The 20,315-nt window shown below is 49.9% G+C and overlaps 1 protein-coding gene across 2 annotated transcripts in view; it reads left to right on the top strand.

Annotated features, from left to right (window-relative positions):
* Positions 1-20,315, top strand: part of LOC122939698 (cytochrome P450 2C29-like) — a 228,690-nt gene that overhangs the window by 45,902 nt on the left and 162,473 nt on the right. The gene's annotated exons all lie outside the window — the stretch shown is intronic.

The raw sequence follows: 20,315 nt of genomic DNA, 5'->3' as shown, positions 1-20,315 counted from the left end.
ACCACCTCAGCAAGTCTCTGATGATGACGAAACACAGGTGCCAACTGCTGCGTCTTTCTGCAGTGTGCAGACTGAACAGGAGGTCAGGGATCAAGACTGGGTGGAAGACGATGCAGGGGACGATGAGGTCCTAGACCCCACATGGAATGAAGGTCGTGCCACTGACTTTCACAGTTCGGAGGAAGAGGCAGTGGTGAGACCGAGCTAACAGCGTAGCAAAAGAGGGAGCAGTGGGCAAAAGCAGAACACCCGCCGCCAAGAGACTCCGCCTGCTACTGACCGCCGCCATCTGGGACCGAGCACCCCAAAGGCAGCTTCAAGGAGTTCCCTGGCATGGCACTTCTTCAAACAATGTGCTGACTACAAGACCCAAGTGGTTTGAACGCTATGTGCCATCAGAGCCTGAAGCGAGGCATTAACGTTCTGAACCTTAGCACAACATGCATGACCAGGCACCTGCATGCAAAGCATGAACTGCAGTGGAGTAAACACCTTAAAAACAAGGAAGTCACTCAGGCTCCCCCTGCTACCTCTTCTGCTGCTGCCGCCTCGGCCTCTTCCTCCGCCTCTGGAGGAACGTTGGCACCTGCCGCCCAGCAAACATGGGATGTACCACCAACACCACCACCTCCGTCACCAAGCATCTCAACCATGTCACACGGCAGCGTTCAGCTCTCCATCTCACAAACATTTGAGAGAAAGCGTAAATTCCCACCTAGCCACCCTCGATCCCTGGCCCTAAATGCCAGCATTTCTAAACTACTGGCCTATGAAATGCTGTCATTTAGGCTGGTGGACACAGACAGCTTCAAACAGCTCATGTCGCTTGCTGTCCCACAGTAGGTTGTTCCCAGCCGCCACTACTTCTCCAAGAGAGCCGTGCCTTCCCTGCACAACCAAGTATCCGATAAAATCAAGTGTGCACTGCGCAACGCCATCTGTGGCAAGGTCCACCTAACCACAGATACGTGGACCAGTAAGCACGGCCAGGGACGCTATATCTCCCTAACTGCACACTGGGTAAATGTAGTGGCCGCTGGGCCCCAGGCGGAGAGCTGTTTGGCGCACGTCCTTCCGCCGCCAAAGATCGCAGGGCAACATTCTTTGCCTCCTGTTGCCACCTCCTCCTACTCAGCTTCCTCCTCCTCTTCTTCCACCTGCTCATCCAGTCAGCCACACACCTTCACCACCAACTTCAGCACAGCCCGGGGTAAACGTCAGCAGGCCATTCTGAAACTCATATGTTTGGGGGACAGGCCCCACACCGCACAGGAGTTGTGGCGGGGTATAGAACAACAGACCGACGAGTGGTTGCTGCCGGTGAGCCTCAAGCCCGGCCTGGTGGTGTGCGATAATGGGCGAAATCTCGTTGCAGCTCTGGGACTAGCCGGTTTGACGCACATCCCTTGCTTGGCGCATGTGCTGAATTTGGTGGTGCAGAAGTTCATTCACAACTACCCCGACATGTCAGAGCTGCTGCATAAAGTGCGGGCCATCTGTTCGCGCTTCCGGCGTTCACATCCTGCCGCTGCTCGCCTGTCTGCGCTACAGCGTAACTTCGGCCTTCCCGCTCACCGCCTCATATGCGACGTGCCCACCAGGTGGAACTCCACCTTGCACATGCTGGACAGACTGTGCGAGCAGCAGCAGGCCATAGTGGAGTGTCACGGACGGTGTACAGGAAACAAGACAAAGCAACATGCATATATGACTGAGTGGATCCAAAGCTAAGGAACCAAAAGGGAGACCCCTGCACAAGACCTGAGACTATCCCTGGCTGCTCAGCCTATGCAAAGATCCGAAAGGTGGAGGTCCTCACTACTGGAGGACGAGGATGAGGAGGAGGTGGAGGAGGATGAGGATGAAGCATGGTCACAGAGGGGTGGCACCCAACGCAGCTCGGGCCCATCACTGGTGCGTGGCTGGGGGGAAAGGCAGGACGATGACGATACGCCTCCCACAGAGGACAGCTCCACGGTACAAAAACAATGTGCCCACCTTACTTCCTGCACTGGAGCGTGATAGGAAGATGCGCGAGTACAAGCGCACGTTGGTTGACGCGCTTCTGAGAGCATTCCCAAATGTCACAAGGGAACAAGTGGAACCCCAAGGCCAAGGCAGAGGAGGAGCAAGAGGTCGCCAAGGCAGCTGTGTCACGGCCAGCTCCTCTGAGGGCAGGGTTAGCATGGCAGAGATGTGGAAAAGTTTTGTCAACACGCCACAGCTAACTGCACCACCACCTGATACGCAACGTGTTAGCAGGAGGCAACATTTCACTAACATGGTGGAACAGTACGTGGGCACACCCCTCCACGTACTGACTGATGGTTCGGCCCCATTCAACTTCTGGGTCTCTAAATTGTCCACGTGGCCAGAGCTAGCCTTTTATGCCTTGGAGGTGCTGGCCTGCCCGGCGGCCAGCGTTTTGTCTGAACGTGTATTCAGCACGGCAGGGGGCGTCATTACAGACAAACGCAGCCGCCTGTCTACAGCCAATGTGGACAAGCTGACGTTCATAAAAATGAACCAGGCATGGATCCCACAGGACCTGTCCGTCCCTTGTCCAGATTAGACATTAACTACCTCCCCTTAACCATATATTATTGGACTCCAGGGCACTTCCTCATTCAATCCTATTTTTATTTTCATTTTACCATTATATTGCGAGGCTACCCAAAGTTGAATGAACCTCTCCTCTGTCTGGGTGCCGGGGCCTAAATATATGCCAATGGACTGTTCCAATGTTGGGTGACGTGAAGCCTGATTCTCTGCTATGACATGCAGACTGATTCTCTGCTGACATGAAGCCAGATTCTCTGTGACGGGACCTCTCTCCTCTGCCTGGGTGCTGGGCCTAAATATCTGACAATGGACTGTTGCAGTGGTGGGTGACGTGAAGCCTGATTCTCTGCTATGACATGCAGACTAATTCTCTGCTGACATGAAGCCAGATTGTCTGTTACGGGACCTCTCTCCTCTGCCTGGGTGCTGGGCCTAAATATATGACAATGGACTGTTGCACTGGTGGCTGACGTGAAGCCTGATTCTCTGCTATGACATGCAGACTGATTCTCTGCTGACATGAAGCCAGATCCTCTGTTACGGGACCTCTCTCCTCTGCCTGGGTGCTGGGCCTAAATATCTGACAATGGACTGTTGCAGTGGTGGCTGACGTGAAGCCTGATTCTCTGCTATGACATGCAGACTAATTCTCTGCTGACATGAAGCCAGATCCTCTGTTACGGGACCTCTCTCCTCTGCCTGGGTGCTGGGCCTAAATATCTGACAATGGACTGTTGCAGTGGTGGCTGACGTGAAGCCTCATTCTCTGCTATGACATGCAGACTGATTCTCTGCTGACATGAAGACAGATTCTCTGTTACAGGACCTCTCTCCTCTGCCTGTGTGCTGGGCCTAAATATATGCCAATGGACTGTTGCAGTGGTCGCTGACGTGAAGCCTGATTCTCTGCTATGACATGCAGACTAATTCTCTGCTGACATGAAGACAGATTCTCTGTTACGGGACCTCTCTCCTCTGTCTGGGTGCCGGGGCCTAAATATCTGACAATGGACTGTTCCAGTGGTGGGTGACGTGAAGCCTGATTCTCTGCTATGGGACCTCTCTCCAATTGATATTGGTTAATTTTTATTTATTTTATTTTTATTTTAATTCATGTCCCTATCCACATTTGTTTGCATGGGATTTACCTACATGTTGCTGCCTTTTGCAGCCCTCTAGCCCTTTCCTGGGCTGTTTTACAGCCTTTTTAGTGCCAAAAAGTTCGGGTCCCCATTGACTTCAATGGGGTTCGGGTTCGGGACGAAGTTCGGATCGGGTTCGGATCCCGAACCCGAACGTTTCCGGGAAGTTCGGCCGAACTTCTCGAACCCCAGCATCCAGGTGTCCGCTCAACTCTACTAATAGGTAATTTGCGCACATGCTGCCTTGCTTGGAAGTGGTAGCTGTAGCTTTTTATCAGGCTCCCTCTCGGGAATCAAACCCTTATTCCCCGTTACCCATGTATGGCACAATATGTAAAAGCAGGCACAGTGTATGTGGGGAGGGTGTAGTACAAGACATGAGAAAACCACTAGAAATTTGTGACTGAAATGGCTGCTGCTGTTACTGAGGCTTCTGCTGCTTATGGGAGCGGGAGTTGGGTGACTCTGTGGCATGTGGAGAGGGGTCTCTCTTGCAGACACGCTGGTGGCACGCGTCTGCTTGCTGTATGCACAGTGTTTCCTGGTAGCAACATAATTTGCCCTCCATTTCTATGAGAGGAAAACATTCCCCCATTTTTCCTTTGTAGCGATGGTCTAAAAGCATGGCTATCCAGTAATCATCAGACTGCTTGATATCAATGATATGCCTGTTACTGCGTAAGTAAGCGAGCATACAGGTGGCCATTCCTGAAAAGCTACTTCATTTCAGCTCCACACCCCCATTGAAACAACTGGGTGCACTGGCTGTTGCCATCCTCATCATCGTCCTTTTGCTCTTCCACCTCCTTCTCCTCCTCCTCTTGCAGTGGACAAGTGGACCTCCTAATAATCTCCTCCAAGTCAGATTCCCTTTGTATGTCCCTAACAGCTATAGGGCGGACATCAAGATGTGTCAGCTGCTCTTCTTCCGCCATGGTCCCCAGCTGCATGAGTGTCTGTTGTAAGATTAATATGAGAAGGATGACATTGTTTGAGCTGTAGTTGTCCCTGATGACAAACTTTATGGCCTATTCGAAGGGCTTCAGCACCCGACAGGCATCTTGGATGAGCTGTCACTGCCAGACCTTGAAGCAACACATGATCCCTGCTGCTGAGGCCATTCTGTTGCTGCAGGTCCAGGAGAGAGTTCCTCGTCATGTAAGAGTGGCTGAAGTGCTAGGACAGTCTCCTGGACTGTTCCAGCACCTTGCACAAGCCAGTGTACTTACAATATTTAGAAAGTGCTGCACCACTAGGTTGATAACCTGTGCCATGTAGAGAGCTTGTGTAATTTTGTCCAGGTTCAGGGCCGCCACAATGTTGTGACCATTGTCGCTGACCACGTGGCCTAGTTGGAGTCGGCGGGGTGACAGCCAGAGGGATGTTTGCTGCGTGATGAACTCTAGCAACTGCTCACTGGTGTGGCTACGCTCTCCCAGGCCAACCATTTCCAACATGGCGTGGGAACAATTGACTTAAAACACATGATAGGAAAGAGCGACCCTGTGCTCTGCTGTTGGGGATGGGAACGTGTCCATGGAGGAGGAACAAGAAGTGGATAAGTGCCTGATGTGGGAGCCAGGCAGACACAATCGTGGGGGTGTGAAAAGGACCTGGCATCATTTCCAGGGTGCTTCCTCAATGCTGCCAAAATAAACATTGACCCAGTGGGCTGTGAAAGACAAGTACTGTCCCTGCTCACAGCTGCTCCAGGTGTCCACTGTGGTGTAAACCTTGCCACATTAGAGTACAAGGCAGAGATAGCTTTTTGGGAGAAATAATACCAACTAGGAGTTTTACAGCAAGCCCGAGTGTACGCCATCAGCTACTTAAAGGCAGCAGATAGTGGCATACTGGCTGCAGGCGTGCTGCTATTCACACTGGCCAATCAGCGCAAATAAGTGCAAAGAGGCTGCTGCTGATTGGCCAGTGTATTGCTGGCACAGGCAGCAGGAGCGGGCGCTGCAGTCATACATACAGTTAAGCGAGGCGACACGGCGTATCATCCTCTGGAGTCTCTGTGCGCTGCTCATGTCTGCTGCCCGCCTGAAGTTATCAGCCACAGAAAACCCACTGGCCCAGACTGAAGGCCCGGACTGAAGGATCGCTCCTGACCGGACCTGGGGCTGGTCTATATGGTTGAAGGCCCGGACTGAAGGATCGCTCCTGACCGGACCTGGGGCTGGTCTATATGGTTGGTTCAACATGTAGTATGCATAAAGAGGACTCATAGGGAGGATGGAGCAGGGAGGTGGAGGAGGGGTTCTCATAGAGGACAGTGTGCTTTCATCCTACTCCCACCCCCCTTTTGGGGCATTTTGGGGGGTATTAGGGGTTGGGTGCTCATAGAGGACTCAAGGGGGGGGGGGGGGCTCATAGAGGACAGTGTGCTTTCCTCCTACTCCCACCCCCCAGGCATTTTGGGGGGGCATTAGGGGTTGGGGGGGGGGGGGCTCATATATATGTAGAGATGGTAATAGCAGCTGTACATATATAATTATATACAGGAGATGCCCAAGTTATACCAGCATGGTCCATATCACTATATGCAATAATATGTATACGGTATAACATCTTCTTGTATATAGTGATATGAAGCATGGTGGTATAACCTGGGTATCTCCTGTATATAATTATATATGTACAGCTGGTATAAGTATTGCCCAGGCCAATGCACTGCAACCTTTCCAGCATTGGCTGCTCTATTGCGCCCCCATCTTCCTGCAGTTCTTCACCCTGTGTCTCCTCAACCTCTATTTTTCACAGGGGCGTCTGACTGCTGAGTTTTATCATCCGGGGGAATGCTGTTCTGCTTGTGGCCATCAGGGGGGGCGATGTCGTCTTCCCCGTCCTGTGATTCCAGTCTTCAGATAAGTTCTTGTTTTGCAGAAGGAGGTGACGTCACTGCTTTAACTCTTTATTCTCTGGGGTTGTGTGTAAGCTTGTGCAATGAGCAGGGTAGCACAGGATATGGGGTAACGCTGACGCCACTTATGCAGTGTGCCAGGATATGGGTGCAAAATTGTCTATATTTGTTTGTGACGCAAATTGAAGCGTGTGCAGGGTACTATCCAAGGGCCCTTCCAAGGTGTTAGAATGCATGTTCCAGATTAAGAATGTCAGAGTGGTGTAATGGCCTATAATGTCTCTATAGGGTGATGATAATTGTGTCAATGGTGTCTCCTACCTGGGTACGGCTGGACTCCTGGCTCCTGGCTCACTTGCAATAAATTTGAGTGTAGTGACAGTAGGAGTAATAGAGGAATTTTGCTGAATAAATGATGTCCATACATTTAGATGAAGTTCAAACTTGTATTTACTGAAGATAACTTGTATCCAAGCAGTATACAGCTTTGGTCTTTGTTCACAGAAGGTTTTAGCAATGGGTGGCAGTGATAAACACTTCTGCAGTTTAAATCTGGAATTTGCAGGATAATTTGTCTGCTTGGTAGCTGTGTAATGGTGGCAGGAACTAATCTTATGTACCTTTCTGTACTTCTGCTGTAAGTGCACAGACTAGCTAAGGATGATATGGCTTCTCCTAGGTCTCTGGACTTACACTGAGGTGGTTTTTCAGGGAATGCTTTCCTCCTGGAACTCTGAAGATTGTTTGCAGTTTTCATCCAGCTGAGGCTGAAGGTTCTCAGACTGGGTATGTGATCAATGTCTCAGCCGAGACAAGATCCCGTCTTTCTTCCCTATGCAGGGGATCTCCTACACACACACCCTACCCCTAGCAGGGGGTGGGCTACACTAACTATAACTTATTTCTCCTCCCATGCTGTAGGATGTGGGAACAGTTCACACCTCCACAGAGGGGGAGCTAACCTGGAATAATCCATTCCAGCCTATATATATTAAACTGAGACTAGTACCTGGCCAATGCATTGCTGCTACCTGCTGGTAAACCTGTACAATTGCGGGAAACAATTGTATTTAATATGGTTTTATATGCACATTTGTGAAGACATGAGCAAAATCATATCAGATGACAATATACAGGCTCTTAGAAGATAGTAGTGGGGTAGAGGCGTGTAGTAACACAACTCTGGGGTGTTACATTCCCCTTACTTTGAATTAAGCCATCCTCAGCTTATGCTTAGGAGGAAAGAAACAAGCTCTAGGGTACCCAAATAAATACAAAGTGCTGCATGAAATACACATAAAGACATACAAAGACAAACATGAAATGGCTACTGTGAGGTTCCTGCCCGTATGAGTTGGGTGTCCTAATTAACAGTTTGCCTCTCGGTATAACCAGTGAACCAATGGTCTGCACTAAGCAATCACTACTGACTAACTTTGAAGTGTTCTGGCTATTGAACACCAAAGAAAGCACGGGGGTGTCTTTACTCTGTAATCCCACCATTGTGTAATGAAATGCCCACAAATGGAAGGGTGGCTTTATCCTGTATTCCCTTCCCTTTCACCAAAGTAAAAATATAAGGCTTATAGCACGATCACTATGGTGACTATGGGTAGCTACAATGGCTCTAAGGTTGAGGCGCCATACCTTAGGCAAAGGCACAGAAGGGGGAGGTATCAGATTCTTCAAATGCTTCTGGCAGTCACAGGAGGAGGGTATGATAATCCCATGGAACTCCTGGAAGACACATCAGGATGGGAGCAATCCTGAACAGATAACAGGCGGGAAGGAGGGGTCAAAAACTCCTCTAACCATTCCTGAAGCAGTGAGGTTAACCGTGTAGTTACTGGACCTGCCGGGACTTACCACTTGGTTCTACCCTGGGTACCTATGGGCATATAACACCGGTGTCTGCCATTAGTATTAAGCGTCCAGATAGGCAGTCCGTTTAAAGGGGGAAGAGACAAGAGCTGTAAAGCAAACCACACAGAATTAAGGTGCAAAAGTTTGTGCAATATCACAATAAGTCACATTGCGGCATCCGTAAAAGAGTCCATACAATGGGCATAAGTACTTGAACGTTGCATAACCTGTAAACATTTTGGAAAAACAGTGCAAAAACATTGTGCAAAGAGGTGATGCATTTACTAGTGCAATGATACGCTCAAATATGACTTGAGTCCTTTTACTTGAAGTGCTTTATGTAGAATCCTCTGGAAACAGATAAAAGTCAATCGTAATCCAATGGGAGACAATAGAGTTCATTTTAATCCAAGGGATAGTATAAAATATTATAAAATGCATAAAATAGCAGCAAAAGTGAGAACCATAGTCCCATGAGGCTCTCAAGTAACCTGATAAAGGGGGTAAAACAAAGTGAACTGGGCATAAAAAGTTATTGATGATGGGGGGAGTCCTTACAAAAGTGGCCATCCAGCTGAGGCTGTAACTAGCGGCAACGAATTAAAACAAACTGGCCAACAGTCTCTCAGTCTTCAAGACCAGTCCACGCTGTGGCTCCCATTAGTCCTTTATTTTAAGCTGAAAAGACATTTAGAGAAGGACTTGCACGTCCTCCCCACTTCTGGAGCTGCTAAAGCTCATTAGGGGGCGCTCTTGTCTTTGGTAGCTCATCTTGATAGCTTTAGTGGTGCACCACTGCCCTCTTATGGTATTTTTGGGATTTGGCTGAGTAGTCAGCCTGGAGAATGCAGCTACAACATGCTGCAAGTCGGGATCCCTAGCCAGTGCAGAAGTGGAGAAAACCTCTGGCTGGAAAGGCTCTGGAAGGCAAACTGGGGTGCCTGTGGGAGCTTCCAGGGCAGGATGTATTGTTGCACTCTAGGATTAAATGTTAAAACAGAGTTATTAATCTGGCCCACCCGTAGTGTTGGGGGCACTGCCAGGTCAGGGATGAGTGGCTCTGGTTCAGGTTGTGCTTGCTCCCTGAACCTCAACTTGCCATCCGGGGTCTCCTGTAAACATCTGACCCTCCCTGCAGAGCCTGGGTCTTCCTGCCAGGTCTTTGGGGTAAATGCAGGGGATAATGGTTTAGCCAAAAGGGTCACTCCTGCGGCAAAGGGGCCTTGAAGGGACAGAATTGGAGTATACTCCACCTGGTCGTCAACATACAGGTTGTGGCGGGCCTGCGGCAGTTAGGTCTGCTTAACTGAGTGGTGACCCACAAACAACTCTTCCCCACTATAATTGTCCTACAGGAATCCAACCCCTCTCTCTCACAGTCCCGATGCACTGGGCGAGTTTGGGATCGCCGGTCCTGCTTAACCCACTTTTCCAATGCAGTCTTGTACTCCCATTGTCTTTGGGCGTGACCTTATATTTCCAGTGGGACTTCAGGATCGAGGTTGCTCTGCCTGGGGCTGTCTTTCCTGGGCGGCGGAGTGGAAATTCCTGCCTTCTCCACCGTGCCAGCCGGCGTAAGGAGCAGAGCCTGTTCGGGCCTAGAGGTAGGGTCAGGGACCACCGGGGGTGCAGGGGCAGCTACGTTCTGGACCGGGGCCTCAGGGAGAAGGACTGCCGATTCCGGTGCCTCCTGCTGGTCACCTTTCTGCGCTCGTGGCTGTCTCCAGAACGGCGGTCAACTCCTCCGAGGACGCAGCTAGTTCGTGGGCTGGGATGTCAGTCGCTGACGATGACAATGAAGCGCTTGACGGTGTAGGCGCCTCCGGTGCCTGGACAACTTGACAGGTGAGATCTTCTGCCAGAGCGGGTTTGAGTGCGGCGGCCATCTTGGTTGCTGGCTTGGCAGCTGCGGAGGGATCCACTGTCTCCGGCATCATGGCAAAGACAGAGGGGCCACTTTTCTTCACTAGCTGGGAGACTTTGATCTCTAGTGGGTGGTCTTCATACACTGGCTCACCTCCAATGACCATCTAGTCCCATCTTGGCTTTGGGGGCTGCGCCATCTTCTCTGCTTCCTCTGTCATGATCAGTGCAGGAAATTAGGGTGGAGCTCAAAGGGAGGAGTCTTTGCTCCCTTGGCTCACATTGCAAAGTTCTTGGTGGGCAGTCTTTAGTTTTCCTGCTTCTAGGGGGCGTAGTCATCATTTTTGCGCTCCTGAAAGGGGGTTCTTGAGTTTTCCTGCTTCCAAAGGGCATGAGGAAGTGGTACCATTACAAGAATATGGTGTATTAACCCCTGAAGTGCTGGTGCGCACAATGTAGGCATTTCTGGCACCGCAATAAAAGCAATAAAGTAAATTTTCTGGGTTTTCACAAAGTTCTTAGGTCTTGCAATAGTGTTAGACACACAATCCTATCTTGTTATAGCAGGGATAGGCACACAATCTGATCCTGTTCTAGTGATGCTAAAAATGCAATGAGCAGAATAGCACAGGATATGGGGTAACGCTGACGCTACTTATGAAGTGGGCCAGGATACGGGTGGATAATAGTCTATATTTGTTTGTGATGCTGATTGCAGCGTGCACAGGGTACTACCCCAGGGCCCTTCCAAGGTGTTATAACACATGTCCCAGATTAGGAATGTCAGAGTGGTATTATGGCCTATAATGTCTCTGTAGGGTGGTGATAATTGTGTCAACGGTGTCTCCTACCTGGGTACGGCTGGACTCCTGGCTCACTTGCAATAAATTTGAGTGTAGTGATAGTAGGAGTAATAGAGGAATTTTGCAGCAGAAATGATGTCCACACATTTAGATGAAGTTCAAATTTTTCTTTACTGAAGATAACTTGTATCCAAGCAGTATACAGCTTTGGTCTTTGGTCCCAGCAGGTTTTAGCAATGGTTGGCAGGAATAAACCTCTGCAGTTTAAATCTGGAGCTTTCAGGATAATTTGTCTTCTTGGTAGCTCTGTAATGGTGGCAGGAACTAATCTTCTGCACCTTTCTGTACTTCTGCTGTAAGGAGACAGACTTGCTGAGGAGGAATATGGCTTCTTCTAGGTTTCTGGACTTACTCTCAGATGGTTTCTCAGGGAATGCTTTCCTTCTGGAACTTTGGAGATGGTTTGCAGTTTTCATCCAGCTGAGGCTGAAGGTTCTCAGACTGGGTATGTGATCAATGTCTCAGCCGAGACAAGATCCTGGCTTTCTTCCCTATGCAGGGAATCTCCTACATACACCCTATCCCTAGGATTGCCACCTTGTCTTCAAGCCAAACCCGAACACTTTAGCACCTCGCGGCACATATTTTGCAATTAAATGATATTGTAGGTAATCACAAGGTATCACAATACATATGGAGTTAATCACAACTTTCCAAATTTTGTCCTTAAAAAATACAATATTTGTGCTTTGACAGACTCTTTATATAGGAAATAATATTACCTATACAAAAGGCATGTTTTATGTGCAATACTAACAAGTGCTCCCATGCTCTCTCTCTCTCTCTCTCTGATGTCACTTCCTCTCACTAGCAAAGAGAAGGAGGGAGAGAGTGTATGAAGACAGCGCCGCCCTGCGCTAGCATCACTCACAGCTGATCGCTGCGTCGGCAGTGACAGCTGATCGTTTTCTGCTCACAGTCACCACTTGCCGCCGCTCACTGCCAGCTGTCAGGTGAGTAAGTCTGCAGTTTGAAATGAATCCTGTGCCCAGGTCTGAGAAAGGTCACAGGATTGCAAACTAGTGATGTCCCGAATAGTTCGCCGGTGAATAGTTCCTGGTGAACATAGCTTGTTCGCGTTCGCCGCTGCGGGCGAACATATGCGATGTTCGGTCCGCCCCCTATACATCATCATTGAGTAAACTTTGACCCTGTACCTCACAGTCAGCAGACACATTCCAGCCAATCAGCAGCAGACCCTCCCTCCCAGACCCTCCCACCTCCTGGACAGCATCCATCTTAGATACATTCGGAAGCTGCATTCTCAGTGAGAGGAGGGACAGTGCTGCTGCTGCTGCTGATTCAATAGGGAAAGCGTTAACTAGGGCAGTGTTCTGTGTCCACAGACTCATCTGCTGTAAGGACAGCGTCCAGACAGCACCCCAAAAAGCCCTTTTCAGGGCTGGTACATCAGTCTGCTTTTTTTTTCATTTTTTTTTTCATATATATATATTGCAGTTGCCTGGCTGCCCGTGTGTGAGAGGCTGCAGGCTCAGTCACAGACAGCACTGTGTGCACACAATTCATAAAGGGTGTGACAGAAAATACCTTGCAGATAAAAAAAAATTACATTTAATATTTTTCTGTGATCTAATCACATTTGCAAGCCCGTGTGTGTCAGGCCCCCACACATATTGTATTGTGGGCACTGGCTAGTGGCTAGGCCTGCACTCATACCGTTACAGGGTGTCATTCAGTCAAATACCTTGCAGAAAAAAAAATTATATTTAAAATTTAACTGTGATCTAATCACATTTGCAAGCCCGTGTGTGTCAGGCCCCCACACATACTGTATTGTGGCCACTGGCTAGTGGCTGGCTAGGCCTGACTCATACCGTTACAGGGTGCTATTATTTTCCCTTATAATCATGTTATAAGGGAAAATAATAAAATCTGACAACACCGATCCCGAACTTCTGTGAAGTAGTCCGGGTTGGGGTATGGGTTTCAAACATGCAGATTTTTCTCACGTGCGTGCAAAACGCATTCAAACACTTTACACTCGAGCAGAAAAATTGTGCATTTTCACCCAACGCACCCGCATCTTTTTCCACAACACACCCGCAACGCCCGTGTGAAAGAGGCCTAACCCTCAACCTGCTTGCAGCAGGGTCCTGTCCCTACACTGGTCAGAGCAGAATGGATGGCAGCACATCATGTGATCCAGCATTTATGCGTGCATGGTTACATGGCATACTAGGCATGACTTTGATCGCTTCCAAGTGCCAACAGCTTAAACGCTTGTTGACTCGCTGCACTGCAGCCTTTCAACAAGCTTTATTTAAAGTACGAACAATGAACCTGGACACAGACTTTGGGGCCAAAATCTGGGTTTGTGCTCAGTATACGGATACCAAAATGACCAGTATGGTCCCGAACAAGGCGGTCCAGGTTTGCTCATAACTAGAGTTGAGCGAACACCTGGATGTTCGGGTTCGAGAAGTTCGGCCGAACATCCCGGAAATGTTCGGGTTCGGGATCCGAACCCGATCCGAACTTCGTCCCGAACCCGAACCCCATTGAAGTCAATGGGGACCCGAACTTTTCGGCACTAAAACGGCTGTAAAACAGCCCAGGAAAGGGCTAGAGGGCTGCAAAAGGCAGCAACATGTAGGTAAATCCCCTGCAAACAAATGTGGATAGGGAAATTAATTAAAATAAAAATTAAATAAATAAAAATTAACCAAAATCAATTGGAGAGAGGTTCCATAGCAGAGAATCTGGCTTCCCGTCACCCACCACTGGAACAGTCCATTCTCAGATATTTAGGCCCCGACACCCAGGCAGAGGAGAGAGGTCCCGTAACAGACAATCTGGCTTCATGTCAGCAGAGAATCAGTCTTCAAGTCATAGCAGAGAATCAGGCTTCACGTCACCCACCACTGTAAGAGTCCATTTTCATAAATTTAGGCCCAGCACCCAGGCAGAGGAGAGAGGTCCCGTAACAGAGGATCTGGCTTCATGTCAGCAGAGAATCAGTCTGCATGTCATAGCAGAGAATCAGGCTTCACGTCAGCCACCACTGCAACAGTCCATTGTCATAAATTTAGGCCCAGCACCCAGGCAGAGGAGAGAGGTCCCGTAACAGAGGATCTGGCTTCATGTCAGCAGAGAATCAGTCTGCATGTCATAGCAGAGAATCAGGCTTCACGTCAGCCACCACTGCAACAGTCCATTGTCATAAATTTAGGCCCAGCACCCAGGCAGAGGAGAGAGGTCCCGTAACAGACAATCTGGCTTCATGTCAGCAGAGAATCAGTCTGCATGTCATAGCAGAGAATGAGGCTTCACGTCACCCACCACTGCAACAGTCCATTGGCATATATTTAGGCCTAGCACACAGGCAGAGCAGAGAGGTCCCGTAACAGACAATCTGGCTTCATGACAGCAGAGAATCAGTCTGCATGTCATAGCAGAGAATGAGGCTTCACGTCACCCACCACTGCAACAGTCCATTGGCATATATTTAGGCCTAGCACACAGGCAGAGCAGAGAGGTCCCGTAACAGACAATCTGGCTTCATGTCAGCAGAGAATCAGTCTGCATGTCATAGCAGAGAATCAGGCTTCACGTCAGCCACCACTGCAACAGTCCATTGGCATATATTTAGGCCCAGCACCCAGGCAGAGGAGAGAGGTCCCGTAACAGACAATCTGGCTTCATGTCAGCAGAGAATTAGTCTGCATGTCATAGCAGAGAATCAGGCTTCATGTCAGCCACCACTGCAACAGTCCATTGGCATATATTTAGGCCTAGCACACAGGCAGAGGAGAGGTTCATTCAACTTTGGGTAGCCTCGCAATATAATGGTAAAATGAAAATAAAAATAGGATTGAATGAGGAAGTGCCCTGGAGTCCAATAATATATGGTTATGGGGAGGTAGTTAATGTCTAATCTGGACAAGGGACGGACAGGTCCTGTGGGATCCATGCCTGGTTCATTTTTATGAACGTCAGCTTGTCCACATTGGCTGTAGACAGGCGGCTGCGTTTGTCTGTAATGACGCCCCCTGCCGTGCTGAATACACGTTCAGACAAAACGCTGGCTGCCGGGCAGGCCAGCACCTCCAAGGCATAAAAGGCTAGCTCTGGCCACGTGGACAATTTAGAGACCCAGAAGTTGAATGGGGCCGAACCATCAGTCAGTACGTGGAGGGGTGTGCACACGTACTGTTCCACCATGTTAGTGAAATGTTGCCTCCTGCTAACACGTTGCGTATCAGGTGGTGGTGCAGTTAGCTGTGGCGTGTTGACAAAAGTTTTCCACATCTCTGCCATGCTAACCCTGCCCTCAGAGGAGCTGGCCGTGACACAGCTGCCTTGGCGACCTCTTGCTCCTCCTCTGCCTTGGCCTTGGGCTTCCACTTGTTCCCCTGTGACATTTGGGAATGCTCTCAGTAGCGCGTCTACCAACGTGCGCTTGTACTCGCGCATCTTCCTATCACGCTCCAGTGCAGGAAGTAAGGTGGGCACATTGTCTTTGTAGCGTGGATCCAGCAGGGTGGCAACCCAGTAGTCCGCACAGGTTAAAATGTGGGCAACTCTGCTGTCGTTGCGCAGGCACTGCAGCATGTAGTCGCTCATGTGTGCCAGGCTGCCCAGGGGTAAGGACAAGCTGTCCTCTGTGGGAGGCGTATCGTCATCGTCCTGCCTTTCCCCCCAGCCACGCACCAGTGATGGACCCGAGCTGCGTTGGGTGCCACCCCGCTGTGACCATGCTTCATCCTCATCCTCCTCCACCTCCTCCTCATCCTCGTCCTCCTCGTCCTCCAGTAGTGGGCCCTGGCTGGCCACATTTGTACCTGGCCTCTGCTGTTGCCAAAAACCTCCCTCTGAGTCACTTCGAAGAGACTGGCCTGAAAGTGCTAAAAATGACCCCTCTTCCTCCTCCTCCTCCTCCTCCTCCTGGGCCACCTCCTCTTCCATCATCGCCCTAAGTGTTTTCTCAAGGAGACATAGAAGTGGTATTGTAACGCTGATAACGGTGTCATCGCCACTGGCCATGTTGGTGGAGTACTCGAAACAGCGCAACAGGGCACACAGGTCTCGCATGGAGGCCCAGTCATTGGTGGTGAAGTGGTGCTGTTCTGTAGTGCGACTGACCCGTGCGTGCTGCAGCTGAAACTCCACTATGGCCTGCTGCTGCTCGCACAGTCTGTCCAGCATGTGCAAGGTGGAGTTCCACCTGGTGGGCACGTCGCATATGAGGCGGTGAGCGGGAAGGCCGAAGTTACGCTGTAGCGCAGACAGGCGAGCAGCAGCAGGATGTGAACGCCGGAAGCGCGAACAGACGGCCCGCACTTTATGCAGCAGCTCTGACATGTCGGGGTAGTTGTGAATGAACTTCTGCACCACCAAATTCAGCACATGCGCCAAGCAAGGGATGTGCGTCAAATTGGCTAGTCCCAGAGCTGCAACGAGATTTCGCCCATTATCACACACCACCAGGCCGGGCTTGAGGCTCACCGGCAGCAACCACTCGTCGGTCTGTTGTTCAATACCCCGCCACAACTCCTGTGCGGTGTGGGGCCTGTCCCCCAAACATATGAGTTTCAGAATGGCCTGCTGACGTTTACCCCGGGCTGTGCTGAAGTTGGTGGTGAAGGTGTGTGGCTGACTGGATGAGCAGGTGGAAGAAGAGGAGGAGGAAGCCGAGAAGGAGGAGGTGGCAACAGGAGGCAAAGAATGTTGCCCTGCGATCCTTGGCGGCGGAAGGACGTGCGCCAAACAGCTCTCCGCCTGGGGCCCAGCTGCCACTACATTTACCCAGTGTGCAGTTAGGGAGATATAGCGTCCCTGGCCGTGCTTACTGGTCCACGTATCTGTGGTTAGGTGGACCTTGCTACAGATGGCGTTGCGCAGTGCACACTTGATTTTATCGGATACTTGGTTGTGCAGGGAAGGCACGGCTCTCTTGGAGAAGTAGTGCCGGCTGGGAACAACATACTGTGGGACAGCAAGCGACATGAGCTGTTTGAAGCTGTCTGTGTCCACCAGCCTAAATGACAGCATTTCATAGGCCAGTAGTTTAGAAATGCTGGCATTCAGGGCCAGGGATCGAGGGTGGCTAGGTGGGAATTTACGCTTTCTATCAAATGTTTGTGAGATGGAGAGCTGAACGCTGGCGTGTGACATGGTTGAGACGCTTGGTGACGGAGGTGGTGGTGGTGGTGTTGGTGGTACATCCCCTGTTTGCTGGGCGGCAGGTGCCAACGTTCCTCCAGAGGCGGAGGAAGAGGCCGAGGCGGCAGCAGCAGAATAGGCCGAGGCGGCAGCAGCAGAAGAGGTAGCAGGGGGAGCCTGAGTGACTTCCTTGGTTTTAAGGTGTTTACTCCACTGCAGTTCATGCTTTGCATGCAGGTGCCTGGTCATGCAGGTTGTGCTCAGGTTCAGAACGTTAATGCCTCGCTTCAGGCTCTGATGGCACAGCGTGCAAACCACTCGGGTCTTGTCGTCAGCACATTGTTTGAAGAAGTGCCATGCCAGGGAACTCCTTGAAGCTGCCTTTGGGGTGCTTGGTCCCAGATGGCGGCGGTCAGTAGCAGGCGGAGTCTCTTGGCGGCGGGTGTTCTGCTTTTGCCCACTGCTCCCTCTTTTGCTACGCTGTTGGCTCGGTCTCACCACTGCCTCTTCCTCCGAACTGTGAAAGTCAGTGGCACGACCTTCATTCCATGTGGGGTCTAGGACCTCATCGTCCCCTGCATCGTCTTCCACCCAGTCTTGATCCCTGACCTCCTGTTCAGTCTGCACACTGCAGAAAGACGCAGCAGTTGGCACCTGTGTTTCGTCATCATCAGAGACATGCTGAGGTGGTATTCCCATGTCCTCATCATCAGGAAACATAAGTGGTTGTGCGTCAGTGCATTCTATGTCTTTCACCGCTGGGGAAGGGCTAGGTGGATGCCCTTGGGAAACCCTGCCAGCGGAGTCTTCAAACAGCATAAGAGACTGATGCATAACTTGAGGCTGAGACAGTTTCCCTGGTATGCATGGGGGTGATGTGACAGACTGATGGGGTTGGTTTTCAGGCGCCATCTGTGCGCTTTCTGCAGAAGACTGGGTGGGAGATAATGTGAACGTGCTGGATCCACTGTCGGCCACCCAATTGACTAATGCCTGTACCTGCTCATGCCTTACCATCCTTAGAACGGCATTGGGCCCCACCATATATCGCTGTAAATTCTGGCGGCTACTGGGACCTGAGGTAGTTGGTACACTAGGACGTGTGGATGTGGCAGAACGGCCACGTCCTCTCCCAGCACCAGAGGGTCCACTAACACCACCACGACCATGTCCACGTCCGCGTCCCTTACTAGATGTTTTTCTCATTGTTATGGTTCACCACAACAACAAATATATTATTTGGCCCAATGTATTGTATTCAAATTCAGCGGGATATAAATTTGAGGCCTAGTATTTAGGCGCTGGGTGACCGGTATGGATTTAGTGACAGAATTAGACTTGGAAATGCACAGAAGCGTGTGTGTGTGAAGTTATTCTGAATGACCCAATGTGCACATTGAATATTATATACCCTTTTAGGGATAGATTTCAAATAGCTCTGATATAGCAGAAACCACTAAATTATGAAATTGTTAAATTGGGAATTGTATTTAAACCCAGAACAAAAAATGTGCTTTGACGGACACTAAATAACTTTCCCAGCCACAACAGGACAGCGGTAACGAGAGATTTAGCAGGATATAAATTTGAGGCCTAGTATTTAGGCGCTGGGTGACAGGTATGGGTTTAGTGACAGAATTAGACTTAGAAATACACAGTAGCGGGTGTGTGTGAAGTTATTCTGAATGACCCAATGTGCACCTTGAATATTATATACCCTTTTAGGGATAGATTTCAAATAGCTCTGATATAGCAGGAACCACTAAATTATGAAATTGCTAAATTGGGAATTGTATTTAAACCCAGAACAAAAAATGTGCTTTGACGGACACTAAATAACTTTCCCAGCCACAACAGGACAGCGGTAACGAGAGATTTAGCGGGATATAAATTTGAGGCCTAGTATTTAGGCGCTGGGTGACCGGTATGGATTTAGTGACAGAATTAGACTGGGATATGGCCAAAAAATAACCACACTATTGCTGGTTAAATGCACTTGGTGACGGGCGCAGCTTGCCCCTGATTTAGTATATGGCCAAAAAATGAACAGACTATTGCTGGTTAAATGCACTTGGTGTCACAGCTTGACGCACCACACTACTGAGGGTTAAATGCACTTGGTGACGGGCGCAGCTTGCCCCTGATGTAGTATATGGCCAAAAAATGAACAGACTATTGCTGGTTAAATGCACTTGGTGTGACAGCTTTACCCTGATGTAGGCTTTAGCCAAAAAACAACCACACCATTGAGGGTTAAATGCACTTGGTGACAGGCGCAGCTTGCCCCTGATGTAGTATATGGCCAAAAAATGAACAGACTATTGCTGGTTAAATGCACTTGGTGTGACAGCTTCACCCTGATGTAGGCTTTAGCCAAAAAACAACCACACCATTGAGGGTTAAATGCACTTGGTCGCAGCTTGGATGCACTTGGTCGCAGCACCGCACAAGACACAAAATGGCCGCCGATCACCCCAGAAAAAAGTGACTGACAAACGGTCTGGGCAGCCTAAAAACAGTGAGTGAGCATTTGAATTTCAGCAGCTCAATGATGCACAGCTGCAGATCGATCGATTAATCAAGTGAAGTCCTTTGGAGGAGTTAATCTGCCTAATCTCGCCCTACTGTCGCATCCGCAACCTCTCCCTACGCTAATCAGAGCAGAGTGACGGGCGGCGCTATGTGACTCCAGCTTAAATAGAGGCTGGGTCACATGGTGCTCTGGCCAATCACAGCCATGCCAATAGTAGGCATGGCTGTGACGGCCTCTTGGGGCAAGTAGTATGACGCTTGTTGATTGGCTGCTTTGCAGCCTTTCAAAAAGCGCCAAGAAAGCGTCACAAAAGCGCCAAGAAAGCGACGAACACCGAACCCGAACCCGGACTTTTACGAAAATGTCTGGGTTCGGGTCCGTGTCACGGACACCCCAAAATTCGGTACGAACCCGAACTATACAGTTCGAGTTCGCTCATCCCTACTCATAACTACTAATGACTCATAACTACCTTTATCAGTGCTTCCTGTATTAAGTGA

The sequence above is a fragment of the Bufo gargarizans genome, chromosome 5 (genome assembly GCF_014858855.1).
Source record: "Bufo gargarizans isolate SCDJY-AF-19 chromosome 5, ASM1485885v1, whole genome shotgun sequence".
Taxonomy (NCBI): Eukaryota; Metazoa; Chordata; class Amphibia; order Anura; family Bufonidae; genus Bufo; species Bufo gargarizans.
This window is presented reverse-complemented; position numbering and strand designations above follow the sequence as displayed.